This window comes from Protopterus annectens, chromosome 6.part1 (genome assembly GCF_019279795.1).
Source record: "Protopterus annectens isolate FY-2018-M chromosome 6.part1, PAN1.0, whole genome shotgun sequence".
NCBI classification, from domain to species: Eukaryota; Metazoa; Chordata; order Ceratodontiformes; family Protopteridae; genus Protopterus; species Protopterus annectens.
This window is the reverse complement of record NC_056738.1, coordinates 88,148,316-88,165,101: the sequence shown is the minus strand read 5'-3', so window position 1 is coordinate 88,165,101 and position 16,786 is coordinate 88,148,316. Positions and strand designations below refer to the sequence as shown.

General features: G+C 41.1%; 1 protein-coding gene across 4 annotated transcripts in view; it reads left to right on the top strand.

Annotated features, from left to right (window-relative positions):
- METTL8 (methyltransferase 8, methylcytidine) overlaps nt 1-16,786 on the top strand; it is a 1,591,180-nt gene that overhangs the window by 1,401,375 nt on the left and 173,019 nt on the right. The gene's annotated exons all lie outside the window — the stretch shown is intronic.

The window sequence follows — 16,786 nt, the reverse complement described above, 5'->3', positions numbered from 1 at the left end:
TGTTTTATACTTAAAAGAATATTTTTTTACATATCCAATCCCAGACTAAGGGTCTATATTAGAACCATGAAAAGGCTTCTGAGCGAATACGGAAACAGTGGCACATATTCATCAAATCGCATTTAAGCGATTCGATGAATATGTCATAGGGCAAGGAGATAGTTGGTCAACTTCACGGAGTTGCCCTTTCCTTACCTATAGTGCGATCTCGGATTTGGTATATTTAGTTAGGGGGATGTGGGGTGCGAAGCTTCCCACCTGTTTATGGTGTTAAATTATTTTTTTTTTTTTTTTTAGCGAACGGCCGCTTAAGTTTTTTCCCTAGGGAAAAATTCGATTACGTGGCCGTTCGCTATTGTCAGGTTTCGTGCATTATGTGTCGACTTTTATGTAGTTGTACATATGCACTTTCGGTCTTATAATATAGACCCCCAGACTGAGCCATTCACATCCTGAAAAAACATGTTCTGCTGTTACTGTTTTTTTTAAACAAAAAACATCTTTATTGAATTATCATTTATAACATAACATAGGCAATCATACATTTATATAAATGAAAACAAATCATATTGACATATTTTCAGTTGCAAACGTTACACGTCACGTAATCTTCTATACAGTCATTGTCAATCAAACATTACATAACTCATTCAGTTCTTGCTTTCTCTTAAACCTCATTCTTTCTGCTCTTACTATTTGTTTGTGAAATGTATACAGCTTATCACACATTCTCTTATATTACGTACTCCCTTTTACAGGTAATTGTTTTAATTGATACTGTCCATAAAAAATCCTGACACGTCTTAATACACCAAAATCTTCACCTTTTCCATATAGCCTCAAATACCTCATTTCCCAGTCCATCCCAAGGATTAATATAAAAAAATATACACATCACCTAATGATGCCATTCTTCAATATTTTTTCTAATTCTTTGGTTATTTATTTTCCATAATGTGTATATTTTTATATTCTTTAACTTCTTCATTCATAATCTCTCCCTTTACCTATTTTCACTTTATCCCAAAATACCTAACTTCAAACATTTTTGCAAACAAACTATTTTTTCTATTTTTCTACATCTTTATAAGTGCATTGATGCTGTATGCCCAATAGGATACATTAATCCTAACCTTCCTTTTTCTACTTCTAGGTGCATTATCCCTCCTTTTACTGGGTTCTGACTTTTTTCTTTTTAAACAAGAAACATCTTTGTTGAATTATCATGTACAACATAGGCAGTCATGCATTTATATAAATGAAAAAAAACACATTGACATATTTTCACTTGCAGACATATAATCTTCTCTGCAGTGATTGTCAATCAAACATCACAAACTAAATTCAGTTCTTGCCTTCCCTTATACCTCATTCTTCCTCCTCCAAAACATTATTCTGCATGTCTTGTTCCCACAATTCCCATTTCTTTCTATGCAATATGCTCCTACCCTTTTCTAAGCAAGTGTAAAATAAAAATAAATGAAACCGAAAAAAATATTTGTGTGTGTTTCTGTCTGCTTGTGTGAGCGAATGTGTGCACGAAAGCAGAAGAGACTGTGTGTGTATGTTTCTGTTTGTGTGTGTGAGTGAATGCTTGCACAAAAACAGAAGAGACTCTGTGTGTGTGTGTGTGTGTGTGTGTGTGTGTGTGTGTGTGTGTGTGTGTGTGTGTGTGTGTGTGTGTGTGAGAGAGAGAGAGTGAAGAATGAGAGTGAACCTTAGCAGCAGCATTTAAGAGATTTGTGCGTCCCTCTTGACTAGACCTCTCAAACTCTCTGTACAAGAAATCTGGACAGAGCCATAAATAATAGGAGACAAAAGACCAAAAATAAAGACAGATTTTAGATATTGCTCTTATAAACTTAGAAAGTTGCTAGGACAACAGGGTTTCCATTAGCTTGTATATTATCGGAATGATATGAAATGTGAAACTCAAATGCTTGTCATTATTTAATGACTTCAATCCCCAGTCATTTGTTAGAGAACAACACATTTTATGAGGATGGGACCAAACATACAATCCAAAAATCTTGACATTCTGCAAAAATCTCGGCAGTTGAAAGGTATGCTCTGTTCATAAGTAGGTACTAGGGTATTGACCCTAGGGCCTATATAAGCCTAGCCAAAAAGGTACCCTGGCTTTCGCCACCCAAGAAAATTATTTTCCTGTGCCCCTCTCGAGCAGAGCCACAGAAGTGATCCCCAAGGTGAATTTCCTATCTCCCATCCAATCATCAAGATTTTTTTTGAAGAGTTCTAATGAGGAGCTTTATTTGATATAGATAAGTAGTTTGTTCCAGAGTATGGGAAGTCTCTGGGACAGGAATCTATCCCTCCAGCATGTTCTGTTTATTGTGGTGACAAGGTTTAAGTCCCTAGAGTGTGTAGCTTGGAGGGATTGGGATTTCTTTAAGTGGAGCATGTCCAGCAACTCTAGGTTTGACATAGCTTTGTATGTTAGGCAGAGATTGCCTCTGAGTAGGCAATATGCGACAGAGTAAAGCTGGAGTTTCTTGAGACAGTCTGCGTAGGGCATCTCTTTGAGGCCGATAATCCTCTTTGTGAGGTATTTCTGTGGCCTTCCTAGTTGTTGTAGATGTCTTTGCGGTACATACCAAAAGGGGCATTGTACTCTATAATGGGTCTAATGAGTGACGAATAGAGGGGAACATTGACCTCTTTTTCCTGGATGAGAAACCTTTTGTGATCAGGTGTGCCACATAGAAGGAATTCCTGACTACTGTGGCGATGTGATTACCAAAAAGGATAACAATGCACTTTTTGGCATTGAGCTTGAGGCCATGGCTTTGACACCAGGCATCTGTCTCAGTGAGGCCCTTTTGTAGGATGTGCACATCGTTAGGAGTTTCAGTTATGGCTCCTAGTTTGCAATCATCTACAAACTTCATTAACCAAAGACCATCTGTGTTAGCCTGTACTTCTGAGAAGTAGATGCCAAACAGGAGAGGACCCAGGTCTGAACCCTGTGGTACTCCACTTGTCACTGGTCTGAAGTCGGATTTGGAGTCTGCTACTTTCACAGTGTGGGTTCTGTCAGTGAGCCAGTTGGCAACCCATCTTGTGACATAGGGATTAATACCTAGTTTAGTGAGTTTATCTATAATTCCAGAATGGGGAATGGTGTCGAAAACCTTGGTGAGATCTAGATAGGCTGTGTGAACCACCTTACCCTCATCTACGGCTTTGGTGATTGCTTCAAAGAAGTCTATCAGGTTTAGGAGACATGATCTGTTGACTCTTAGCTCAAGATATCTGGATAAACTTAAAATAAACGGGACAAAGGCTCAAAATAGGAACATATTTTACTTGATTATTAGAATTTCTTGATTATTAGGATTTCTGTTAGCTGACTGCAGTGGTGGTGCTGTGGTAGCGTTGTCGCCTCACAGTTAGACGTTGCCCGTTCGATTCTCAGTTAGATCGTCTTCTGTGTGGCGACATGCATGAACGGGCATTCCTTCATTGAAGGTTGTGCGTTAGGCCCGGCAAGCCAGCACGTAGAACTCTACTGCCAATCATTAATGGACCGAAGTTCCGCTGTGGCGACCCCTAACTGGGAAAAAGCTGAAAGACACAAACAAATTAGGATTTCTGTTGGCTAGCATACATTTTCTGAAACAGAGGTGTGCATGAGAGAGTGAGTGAGTGACAGTAAAGAGGTTTCCATACCTCTGGACCTTTCAGCTGTAGAAATCTGGATAAACCCTAAAATGAAAAGGGAGCAAAAGCTCAAAAATAGGAACAGATTTTAATTACTGCTCTTATAAAATTACAAACTTGCTTAAATAAAAGGATTTGTGTTAGTGAGAATTTTCTGAAGAAAATAATAGTCAGAAACTCAAATGTATATGTATGTCATTATTTAGTAATGTCAATCTCTAGTGACTGGCAACAAATCAAGGTTTTAGGAGTAAGGAACCAAAAAATAAAGTAAGTGCCTGGATATTTTTTTAAGTGTTATATTTTGGATGTAAAATGCTTCCTCCAAAACCACTAACATGAATTACAGCAAGTTTAAAACATTAAGCAGAGGAACTATTTTACATCAAAAATATATAAAAAATAATATAGTACTTAAAAAAAAAGTAAGTACAAAACAATTTTACAGAGCGCCCATTCTCCAGTCTAAGAGCAATAATGCCCTCCAGGGTCCGCCTGTTGCATTGGGCTTCATAACACCCCTGGGCAGGTGTTAATTACACATTAACACACACCCTGTCAGTTATTATTGCTTGCTTATTACCCACAAGTGATGGTCTGTCCTTGGAAAATTGTCTTCATGAAACCGGTCCATGGTACAAAAAAGGTTAGAGACCACTGGCTTAGGATATAAGCATACATATGCAAACACTTCCAAGCAAAGATCCCAAATCTTCTAGACTTTGTTGCATATTTGGGAGCCATACATATATCCTCCCATTGTTTCTTTGTGAATTGCTTATTTAATCTCTCTTCCCAATGCTTTTTAACTTCCTTTGATTGATTCTTTACTTATCATACAATATTTATATGCCCTTCCAGTTATCCCCTTTTTAACTGCAGTTTCCGTTATAGATTCTACTAAAAACTTTATCAGTGCTGTTCTTTCAGTTAGGATCCCTATGTTCTTTTCTCTTTGCCTATACTCTGATTTCAGTCCTTGATAGGGACGGCATTTTCTAGTCTGCAGTCTATGAATTCTTGGCCTCTTCCCATTGTATTATCTTTCTCGCTCTAATTATTTGCGCATAGTACCTTGGTTCATTTGCCAGTTTTCACCAGTAAATTCCACACCACTGTTGCCTTTTCTCTGTACCCCTAATTGCAGTCATCCCTATTGGCAGAATCTCCCATCTCCATTCGCATGTTGGCGTAGTTCTTAGAATACTTTCTGCTCCTCTGTGAATATAATATTCTCTATGGTTATTATTATTCTCCTTAAGGATCTGCATCCAAAATCCCAGTCTCTCCTTACTTCTTGAGCTTCCCCCATTTCATTATTGTCCCTTTACACTTTGAATTATAGCTTTCTGCTTGTGCTATGTATAGGAGCCTTAAATATGTAGGTCTGAAATATACCCCTTTAAATCAGGTAATCCCCAAACCACCTTGTTCTTTTGGAAGGCTCAATCTATCCCACTTGACTCCTGCCTCTTCCTTTTCCAGATAAAATCTTTCAGCTCTTCATTAATTGCTATCCATAACTTCTCCTGTGGTTGATAAAAATTTGCATGACCTGCGTATAAAACTAAAGGGACTAAAACATTTTCACTGCTTGTATCTTGCTATCCATATGCATAAAACAGAGCTTCCAGTTTCTCAATTTTTTGTATTATCTTTTGTTTAGTCTCTTTCTCACGTATCCTTAGCTGCCATAACAGAATCATTTTTAATCCATACGCCTAAGCACTTCATTTTATCATGTCTTCATGAATATGGTTATTGCTGAACTAATTCATATGCAGGTATTGCCTTTGTTCTGTCTTCATTAATGTTGTATTTTTGTATTTTGAAAGGCTTGAAACTCTGTCAGAATGTTCCACAACACTGAGATGTCTTTTTCTGGCTTTAGCAGATACAAAATTATATTGTCTGCAAATAAAACCAACTTTTCTTGATTACCATACCAATTATATCCTTGGATTTCTTAGCCCCTTATTTTCTTTCCCAATGGTTATAAATATAATGCAAATAACAAAGAGGAAAGAGGACATCCTTGCCTGGATCCTCTGTTCAAACAGAGCTTATCAGGGAGGAACCCAGACTTTTTAATTTTCATCTCCGTTCCCTCATATAACCTTCTAATTAATCATATTATGTTGTCAGGAAATGCAAATGCTTCCATTGCCCTATTTATAAAATCCCAGCTTACTCTGTCAAATGGTTTGTCTACATCAAGACCCACCAAAAATGGTGATATTTTCTTATATTCTGCTTCCCTTTTGGTCATCATTGTTCTGTTAATGTTGTCAAATGTTTGCCTTCCTTCCATAAATCCACATTGTCCCATTTCTATATTTCTTTTAGCCATTATAGATATAAACACTTTATAATCATGATTTAAAATTAACAATTAGCCTTATAAAGCTAGATATGATGGGCCTTTACATCTTTAGGTATTATAGCCACTACAGCTTTCTTCCAGGGTGTTGGTACTTCTCCTACTTTTAAAATACTCTTAAAACCTCCAGATCTGCAACACTTTCTTCCCGCCTAGCTTCCAAACTTCCACAGGAATACCATATATTTCTAGAGATTTTCCTGTGGAATGGTTAAACATCAGTTTTTATATCATCTTTTCCTGTCTTAACTGCTAGTAATCTCATCTACCTCTAACCTTGCCATATTTTATTATTCCATAAACATTTCCATTTGCACTTTTTCCTTGATTTTCACATTTCTCTGCTTTATACAGGTTTTCATAAAATTTCCAAAGTACTTCTAATACCTCTACAGGATCTCTGGTTGTTTTTCATGTTACAGGCTACCTAAGCTTGGCAGCAGCTCTTTCTACTTTCTGTTGCCTGAGCCATTGTGCTAAAAGTGTTTGTACTGTGGAATTATTATCAAAAAACAGTTGCCTGACAGCAGTCTTTCTAAACGCATGCATATTATCCGGGTAGTCCCTTATTTTCTCAATAAGTTGCACCTCTTCTTGTTCTGTGAGATTCCCCGTATTCTGCAGTACTTTAACCTTTGCCAGTCCCTCTAAGTAATAGGTTCATAGGTGTTTACTAGGCTAACAACCACAAAGGCCTTTTTAAGTGTAGCAATGCATCCCAAATCTCTGACAATTTCTGATACCCTTGATAAGTGTAAGCATGAGTCTGGGAGATGAACCATTTACAGGGTACCTATTTGCATTAGAGACATAGGTGCCAAACCAGGGATGAATGTCCTGTTTCCCATCCAATTGTCCAAGTTGCACTTGAATTGCATTAAGGAGGAACTCTGCTTTACATGGATAGTGAGCCTGTTTCATAGACTGGGTAGTCTCTGCTATACATACCTATCTTTCCAGCAGGTCCTATTTATATCACAGCGAGGTTTAAGTCTTTAGAATGGGTAATGCTGGAACTATTTGTTTTGTGGCTATGCAGGAGGTCCATTAGAGTGGGGTCTGCCAATACCCTGTATGCCAGGCATAGATCTCCCCTGAAAAGCTTGTAGGAGAGAGAATACAGGGATAGGGCATTGAGGCTGTCTGCATAGGACATATTACTTGGGCCCTGTATTCTTTTAATGAGGAACCTCTGTGGACATTCCAGTTGTTGGATATGCCTGGTTAGGTACATAGCAAAGGGTGCATTGTACTTAATGATAGGTCTAATGAATACCAAATACAGTGGAACAATGACTTCCTTGGACTTAGATGCCATACCTTTGTTTGTAAGTTGCGCAACATAGAATGATTTCCTCACCACTGTAGACACGTGATGATCAAAGGCTTGTTTATTATCTATGTGTGTCCCAAAGTCCCTGACTACTGGGTCAACTTTAAGGTGTGTGTTGTCAATATTACAGTTACCAGGGATAGATGACTTCCCAAAGGATACTGTTATGCATTTCTTGGCATTTAGTTTTAGTCCATGGCTCTGACACCAGTTATTTGTCTGTGTCAGCCCGTCCTGGAGAACATTTGTGTCAGTGTGATATTCTGAGTGGTGCAAAACTACAGTTATCCCACTCCACAAGGGGGATACACCTTGGATCCTGGGAACTACCGCCCCATCAGTCTGATGAGCTTGATCTGTAAGACCATGGAACGTATTATCATGGAACTTATAAACAAAGACATTGGCAACCTTCAAACACTGGACCCCATGTAGTTTGGATTTGTAAAGGGCCGATCTTGTCTCCTGAACCTGATTGACTTCTTTGAATCAGTCACCAGAGCCATGGACAAGAGTAAGGTGGTCCACACAGCCTATCTGGACCTCACCAAGGCCTTTGACACCATCCCCCACTCTGTAAGCATAGATAAACTTACTAAGCTGGGCATTAATCCCTACGTCACTCAATGGGTTACCAACTGGCTTACTGACAGAACCCACACTGTAAAAGTAGCCGACTCCAAATCCAGCTCCAGACAAGTGACAAGTGGAGTATCTCAGGGTTCAGTCCTGGGACAGCTCTTGTTTGGCATCTACTTCTCTGAAGTACAGGCCAACACTAAGGGACTCTGGCTAACAAATTTCGCAGATGACTGCAAACTGGGAGTCATTATTGAATCCCCAAATGATGTGGATATTCTACAAAAGGGCCTTACAGAAACAGATGCCTGGTGCCAAAGCCATGGGCTCAAGCTCAATGCCAAGAATTGTATAGTTAACAACTTTGGGAAAAAACATGTACCCATGAATTACCACATAGGTGGCAGTACACTAAACACTGAAAGTGTGATAAAAGACTTAGGGACACAGGTAGACAGTGGTTTCACCTTCAATAACCACATTGCCACAACAGTCAGGAAATCCTATGTGGCACACCTCAGGGCTTTTCATCCTGAAAAAAGGAGGTCATTGTCCCACTGTACTCATCCCTCATTAGACACATTATAGAATACAACGCCCCATTTGGTATGTACCTCTCAAGTCATCTGCAACAACTGGAAAGGCCGCAGAAATACCTCACTAAAAGAATCACAGGCCTAAAGCAGATGCCCTATGCTGACCATCTAAAAAAACTCCACCTATACTGCGTCGCATATCGTCTACTCAGAGGCGATCTCTGCTTAACATACAAGGCCATGTCAAACCCAGAGCTGTTGGACATGTTACACTTAAAGAAATCCCAATCCGTCAGAGGCACACGCTCCAGGGATCTAAACCTTGTCATCACAATGAACAAAACATGCTGGAGGGATAGGTTCCTGACCAAGAGACTCCCCAGACTCTGGAATAGACTGCCTATACATGTCCAGCAGAGCTCCTCTTTGGCCCTCTTCAAAAGGAACCTTGATGATTGGATGGGAGATAGGAAATTCACCCCGGGGATCATGTCAGTCACCCTGCTAGACAGGGGTTGGATGGGAGATAGGAAATGCACCCCGGGGATCATGTCAGACAGGGGTCCAGGGAAGTAAATACTGTGGGAAGAAATAGCCAGGGAGTTGTTATGGTTAGGCTTGTATAGGTCGTAGGGCCGATAGCCTAGTACTGACCTATGAAGATTCAATGACAGCTCCAAATTTGCAATCATTTGCAAATTTAGTCAGCCAGAGACCACTGACATTGGTCTTGACTTCTGAGAAGTAAATGAAAAACATAGTAGAGCCAGCAAACAGTGGACAATAATCCATTTATTGATGGAAAATGGAGAAAAACAAACCAGCTTCGGCCGTTAGGCCTTCTTCAGTGTCTGTATTTGTTACAAAGTTCCCACAATATAAATATGTAGTAGTCTAGCACCACCTGAAGTCCATACACAATGATTGTTTCAAATACATTCATTTAAACCAGGGGGGAAAAAGTGCACCCAATTTTATAATCCATTTCTTTTCCATTTTATTTGATATTGCATGCCAACCTGATTTATTCCGTGTATTCCATTGTATAATATTGATCACTGTAAATCTAAACTTAGCCTGGGGATGTTTTACTGTATGTTTATACAGTGCATTAGTTAATTTGCCAGTCCTAATATCACTAAAATGATCTGAAATCCTAAATTTTACACACTGGGAGGTTTGTCCCACATAAAAAGCTGAACAACTGCAGGACGCCAGATAAACCACCCAATCTGATTGACAATTTGCAAAGAATTTGATCGAGAATACTTCCCCAGTGTTCCTACTTGTAAATTCCTTAGTTTTACACATGTTGTTACAATGTGTACAAAGACCACATGGGAAGCATCCCAGTACAGGACCCCCTTCTAAAGTAATTTGTTTAGATATATTCTCAATTCTGTTGATGTGCTTGTAATGATTAAAAAAGGATCCTATATTCCGACCCCATCTGTAAGAAAAGTGACATCTGTCATCCAGTATAGTCCTAAGTTTATTATCTGCTAGCAATATGTTCCAATACCTCTGCACACTATTGATAAGAGTATCTGTATTTCTACCATATGTGGTGACTAATCTAATCTGAGAATTGGAATTCTGTTTATTCTCCCTGTATTGTAGTAAGTTCTCCCTGTTCATATTGGCAGCATGTCATCTACCCTGAGCATTGTCACCTTTTTTGTACCCACGGTTTTGAAACCTTTTGGATAGGTCGGACTTATGGGTGGAAAATGTCCTTTCCTCTGAACAAATCCTCTTAAGACGGAGGAATTGTGACTTTGGAATGTTTCTGCAAATATGGGGGGGGGGGTGAAAGCTGGAGGCATTGAGCAAGGAGATGTATTGGGGGTATTTACGATAAATTTCCGTTGTTAGTGTATGATCTGCATTCCTTATTACTAAGACATCTAAGAAGGTAATCTGATTAATATCATGTTATCGTAAATTCAATACCCCATTTGTTTTCATTTAAATAAGCAACAAACTCCTTAAGATATATGATGTCAGCTCTCCATACCATCCAGCAATCATCCAAGTACCTCCTCCATATATCATTCTCATCCATATAGATGGTATGTGCTCTATCATAAATTATCTGATCTTCAACATAGGCCAGAAAAATGTCTGCATATATAGGGATGAATGAAGCCCCCTTGGCGGTGCCCTTGATCTGTAGATAACATTCATCCCCATAAATTATCACATTCTTGGTTAACACATGCTCTGTCAAGCAAAGTAAAAGTGTATTAAAGCCTGGGGGATATAATTCTGACTTCGTCAACCAATATTCCAATGCATCTAGGCCTGCCCAATGGGGGATGTTAGTATATAGTGCAGAAACATCCAAAGTACACAAATACCATCCTTCTTCAAGCTGCATGTCTGCTATAATGCGTAGGAATTCAGTTGTATCTTGTATTCTTGCTCTTACACATTGGAGCAAAGGCTTAATATGTAATGTAAGAAATTGAGATAATGGTTCAGTAATGGAACCTCTTCCCGAGACAATGGGATGACCAGGTGGATGTAATGGGTCCTTGTGAATCTTAGGGAGGAAGTAAATATATTGATTACGGGGATCTGTTACTGTAAGATGATGTTGTATATCCTTTGCTATAATACCTTCCTCCCTAGCTAGTTCTAAGAATTCATCTATTTTCCTTTTAAGTCCTGGTGTTGGATCAATCACCATATGTGTGTAATATCTATTATCTGATAATTGTCTCATGGCTTCAGAATTATATGATGACCAATCCTGTACTACAATGGCACCCCCTTTGTCCGCTGATAGTACTACCAGTTTTTTATTATTGGCTATTTCAGCAATAGTGTCCATCTCTTTCCTGGATACATTATTCTGTTTGACACGAGTGTCTTTGAAATTGAAATATAAATCTTTGAGAATAGAATTATAGAACATGGACACATTTGGATGCATAGGTGGAGTGAATGTGGATTTGTGATATCTGAATCTGGTATTGTTTCCTGAATTAACTTCTGTTTGAAAGAATAATTTCAAGTTAAGTAATCTACAAAACTCAGAAATATCATTAATAAATGAATCTTCAGAGATAAAGAAACCAGGAATGAAATTAAGTCCTTTATTCATCCTTTACTCCCCTTTTACTCCTCTCGTGCCAATATCCCCTTACTACTACAAATCTACCAGTATTATCTTTTTTCCCCTCTTCTATCCTTTTTCTGTCACTGTTGGGGTTTCTCTAACAATTAATATATGTACTCCCCTTTTACTTTGACCAAGATAATCCTTCCTTTATCAAATTCACATGCTCAATTCTTTCTAGATGTGTCTCCTGTAGCATAGCTATTTGCACTCTGCATTTTTTTAATGTACTGTTTCTTTTTTGTATATACCTGTGAGACAATTCACATCCAAAGATAATATGGAAAGCGTCTTTATGATAAGAAGTTATTATCCCTTCATGCTATGTATAACATCCTTTTTTAATGTCTATGTTCAGCTTTTTTGTTACTTGCATACACTTAATGTTTGGTAAATTGATCTTTTATGCAGTTATTTTTGTCATATCCATTTGAACCTATGTTACATCTTACAAGACTTGTATTAATGAAAATCCTCAAACAAAAAAGCAAGAACACCTCCAGAACACCCCCATAACCCCTTAACTTAATACAAACACAGAGATCTGTGTACATTTTCAAATAATGAAGTTTAACCCTCCTAATAGGAGCAGTTGTCCCAGATTGACAGCTTCACTCACAGGCTTGAACTGACCTCCAGTGAAGGTTATCCATGCTAATACACATGGTACAGCCTGTGAATCTATTTACACTAAGTGCTGTCTATTTTTGTTGTATCTTTATTCCTCTCCCATATATAGAAAACAATGTGAATGCTTTCAGAAAACATTATTATCTGATGTTATTCATCTTCATTCTTTCCTTACTGATGGGTTATCGGTTCTGTCCTCAGAACCGAGCCGGCCAAATATCAAGCTCACATCAGCCAAAAACTCTCGAGCCAAGGTCCTACCGAGAATGCTGTCCTCCCGGTTACCTCAAATCTTGTTTGCCGCATTGCTGTACAGCCGTGTCAAGCCACTCTGTCAGCAAAGTGTCTAATTTTTTAAAAGTTTTATACATTGTTCTTACTTTAAAGTTTTTCAATAGTTTCTACTAATATTTTCCTATCCTATCGTATACTTTAGACACTCTCCCTTTAGTCTTTTTCCCTTTATTACCCTTTTCTTACCTCTGAGGTAATTCTGCATTACCATCGTTGGTAATCCTTCCTTTTCTCTTAGCCTTTCTTCTTTTTAGTACTGTTCTTCTTCTCCACATCATTATGTCGGATAAGAAAAGTAGCGTTGGTTTTAATCAGTGTAAGGATTGTGGCAGTAACTTACCGCTTTCCGATGGCCATGACTTATGTGTCTACTGTCCGAATGTCTCCCACCATATTGTGGATCCCCAGTGTGGGATTTTAAAAATCTTTCGACCAAGACTCTTAACAAGAGGAAGTATACATTAATATTGAAAGGTCTTCTCAAATCTCCTTTCTCTGAGGCTATTTCTGGGTCAAAGGGCTCACCCCCTCCTGTTAAACCCCATAAGAGGCATTCTTCCTCTTCCTCTTCGATGTCGCTCCCTTCTTCTCCCTCTGGAGATTGTAGGGAGTTATCTCATAAGAAGGTGAAATTGATTACTATTTTGGCCCTGCCACCTGTGACCCTGTCGGTTCCAGGCTTGGCACCACCCCAAATGATTCTGGGTCCAGCCATGTCTTCCTTATCAACACCGGCACTGGAGTTCTTGGTGCAGACAACTACAGCTCCGACATTTCTGTCGCAGCCCTTAGTGGCACTGTCCATGCAGGTACAGTCCCCTTCTGCACCATTTGTAAAATCCCCTTTGGTTCCGAATATGACGTTTCTGTCCTCCACGCCACAGACATTTTTGGCACCAACATGTTCTTCGGTGCAGTACTTTTTGCCACCATCCTTATTACCGCTGCAGACACTTTCCTCGACGGCACCAAACCCATCAGGGCAGACTTTTGCCTTTACGATGCAGACACCTTCAACTTTTATGGCGCTGACGTCATTGGCACAGACTTCCACACCGTTTTCTTCGGTGCAGACATCCTTGGTTCCGGGCTCTGCACCTCTCGAATTAGCAAGGACCAAGTATTCTCCTTCCTTGGATCAATTTGCTGGTAGTCAATATAGTCCTTTTCTAGAAAAGCCAGAATCACCATCAGCTCTATCTGTGAGGTCAACCAGGAGCCTCTCTGAGCAAGATGTGTTGTGGCTTGTTGACCATTTGCTTGTGGCCAGAGGTCTCTCTCACCTATCGAAGTCCACGTTCCCTCCTTCAGGTGAACGTAAATCTCCTCAAACTCCAACGTACACTCCTCCTTCGACTTCTACCCAAGTTTCGAAGTCTATTACTCCGACAGCAGCTTCCCTTCCCCCGACTCCAGTAGTAGATCTCACTTTGGAACCGGAGTTGTCTTTGTGGCCCTCAGTGCACTGGGCATCGAGATCTTCTCAGGCCAGTGGCTGTGCCATGGGGGAGGGCATTCCTAGTTCCACGCTGATTTTTTCTATGGCACCCACCAGGAATCCTCTCTCTCTCATGGTTCACATTCATCTTGAGACTCCTGGTCTGGGGGTCAGCTCGTCGGGGCAGGGTGTGACCCTGGTTCGGAGGTTGTCGTGCTCAGTTCTGGGCTCCCATCCCTCCTTGGGTGGGCCAGCCTTCCAGGCCATGGAGAGGACGCTTGCCTCCGCTGGCAAACCCCACATGTCGGAGTCCTCTCCCACCTCTGTGCCACAACTGTCACAAGCCACAACCACCGGGAACAAGGGCCTCAGGTTTCTCCTCCTCAGGAGGTCCCCTCTTTGCAGTCTTCCCCAGAACCTCCCACTGAGGAAGTACCCCGCAAAGCATCATGCAAGAGGAAGCACATGGACTCCACTGAGGAGTCGTTGATTGAAGATATGGAAGTGTCCCCACGGTTACCCTCTGATGAGGTGTCCTTTGCTGACATCCTCGAGATCCTTAGACAGAGGGGTGACTGGAAGTCCTCTAGTACTTCCTCTGAGGAATCCGTATTCCTGCAGGCTTTTTGTGCTCGGCGCCCTACCTCCTGGATCACCCCGCCGGCCAATGAGCTCGACCAGCTTATTGTCCAGTGCGCATGGAAAACTCCTGACATCCTGGAAGCGATACCAAGGAGACTGGATAAAATATTAGTGCCCCCAGGTGAGCACCCACATTGGTCACGAGGTCTTCCAGTAGATGCTGTGGTGGTGGTGGCTGCATCTAAGAAGGATCTGGCAAAAGAGAGCCAAACTTTTCATCTGCCCAACAAGGAGTCCTGGGCAATAGGCAGACTAGGGAAGCATGTGTTAGCTTCACTGACCTTCGCCGTCAGGTCTTTGAACTATTTGGCACACTTTACCAGGCTTCAGAGGGATCTTATCAACCAGCTCTCTGAAACCTTGTCAGGAGCTGTTTCTGATAAGGTCCGTGACAACGTGGTTTCTCAGATAACCACCCTAGAGTCTGTTTCTAATTCTTCCATGCGTCTTATTTTTCACGCAACGGAAGGAGCGGCTGGCACGAGTATAGTCACCAGACGATATGTCTGGATGCACCTTTGTGACTTTGCGGACTCCTTTAAGGCTTCTTTCATGAATGGCCCCATCAAAGCCGCTTCTTTGTTTTGCCCTAAAGTGAAAGATACGCGAGAGGAGTGGGAAGATGTGGCACAGAAAATCACAGGGCTCTTTCCGTGATGCACATGCCAAGTTCGGCCCTAGAGGCAGCGGGGGAAACTCCAATGGAAGACGACCCTTTCAGGGCAGAGGAGATCTGTGAAACCAGGGTTCCAGAGATTCATTCTCTGGCCAACCTTATCAATGCTCCTGAAGTGTTGCCCGACTGCTCACCTCTGGAAGCGGTCAGAGGTAGTTTTTCCTTGTACCCAGCTGCCTGGTGAAATATAACCACCGACTCTCGGGTACAACGGATAATATCCCAGCGGCTATCGCATCCCCTTCTGTCTTTGTCCAACATCATCCAGAGTATTACCCGACGTTCCACCCAGTCAAAGAGAAGCAGCAGCGCATGAAATTCAAAAGCTGCTACAAAAAGGAGTGATCCAGACGGTCCCCCCAGACCAGATAGGATCCGTTTTTTACTCAAGGTTCTTTTTAGTGCCAAAAAAGACAGGGGACTGGAGACCAATTCTATATCTCAGCACACTGAACAAATTTGTAAAAACGGAGAAATTCCGGATGGTCATGGTTCAGTCTATCCTTCCCCTCCTGGAAGAAGACGATTGGATGTGCTCTGTAGATCTTCAAGATGCGTATTAAAACATAAAAATGAACAAATGCTCAAGAAGATACCTCCGCTTCCACATAGGAGCCAGTCACTACCAATATCAAGCTCTGCCTTTCGGGCTTTCTACAGGCCCCAAAGTGTTCACCAAATGCTTGGCAGTGGTTATCGCTCACTTGCAACTTCAAGGATTCCAGGCATTTCCATATTTAGACAACTGGCTCCTTACCAAGGGTCTACTGAAAGAAGCCCTGCACTACACTCTCCTCACAGCACAACGCTTGGGAATTACTATAAACTGAAAGAAGTCCAACACGACCCCAGCTCAGTCATTGGAATTCATCGGGGTACTGTTGGACATGAGAAATTGCACAGCATCTCTTCCGGACCACAGGCTTCAAAGAATAAGGCAACAGGTTCAACCTCTGCTCTGTCACCACAAATCTCCCGCTCGATCTATACTCCAACTCTTGGGGTCAATGGCAGCCTCAATCACCATTGTTCCTCTAGCCAGATTCCACATGAGGCTTCTTCGGTGGTTACTTCTCACTCAGTGGTACCCTCTACAACATCCTTTGTCTTTTCAGATAAGTGTAACTCAGAGATGCAAGCAAGATTTACTCTGGTGGAAGTCTCAAAATCCCCATCAATGGTCTTGCCTCTTCATCCCCCATCAACCGATAGCCACGGTGACCATGGACGCCTCCCTGATGGGGGGGGGGCTATGTCAGGGAAACTTGGTCCAAGGCACCTGGTCGGAGACAGAGGCCCTTTTGCATATCATTGTTCTGGAACTGAGGGCAGTGCTACTAGCATTGCAAGCATTTCATTCCATCCTTCCATCAGGGACTATTGCAATCCAATCAGACATGTCAGTGGTCTGGTACATCAACAAACAAGGGGGCACCAGATCTTATCCGTTATGCCGAGAAGTCTTGACAATAT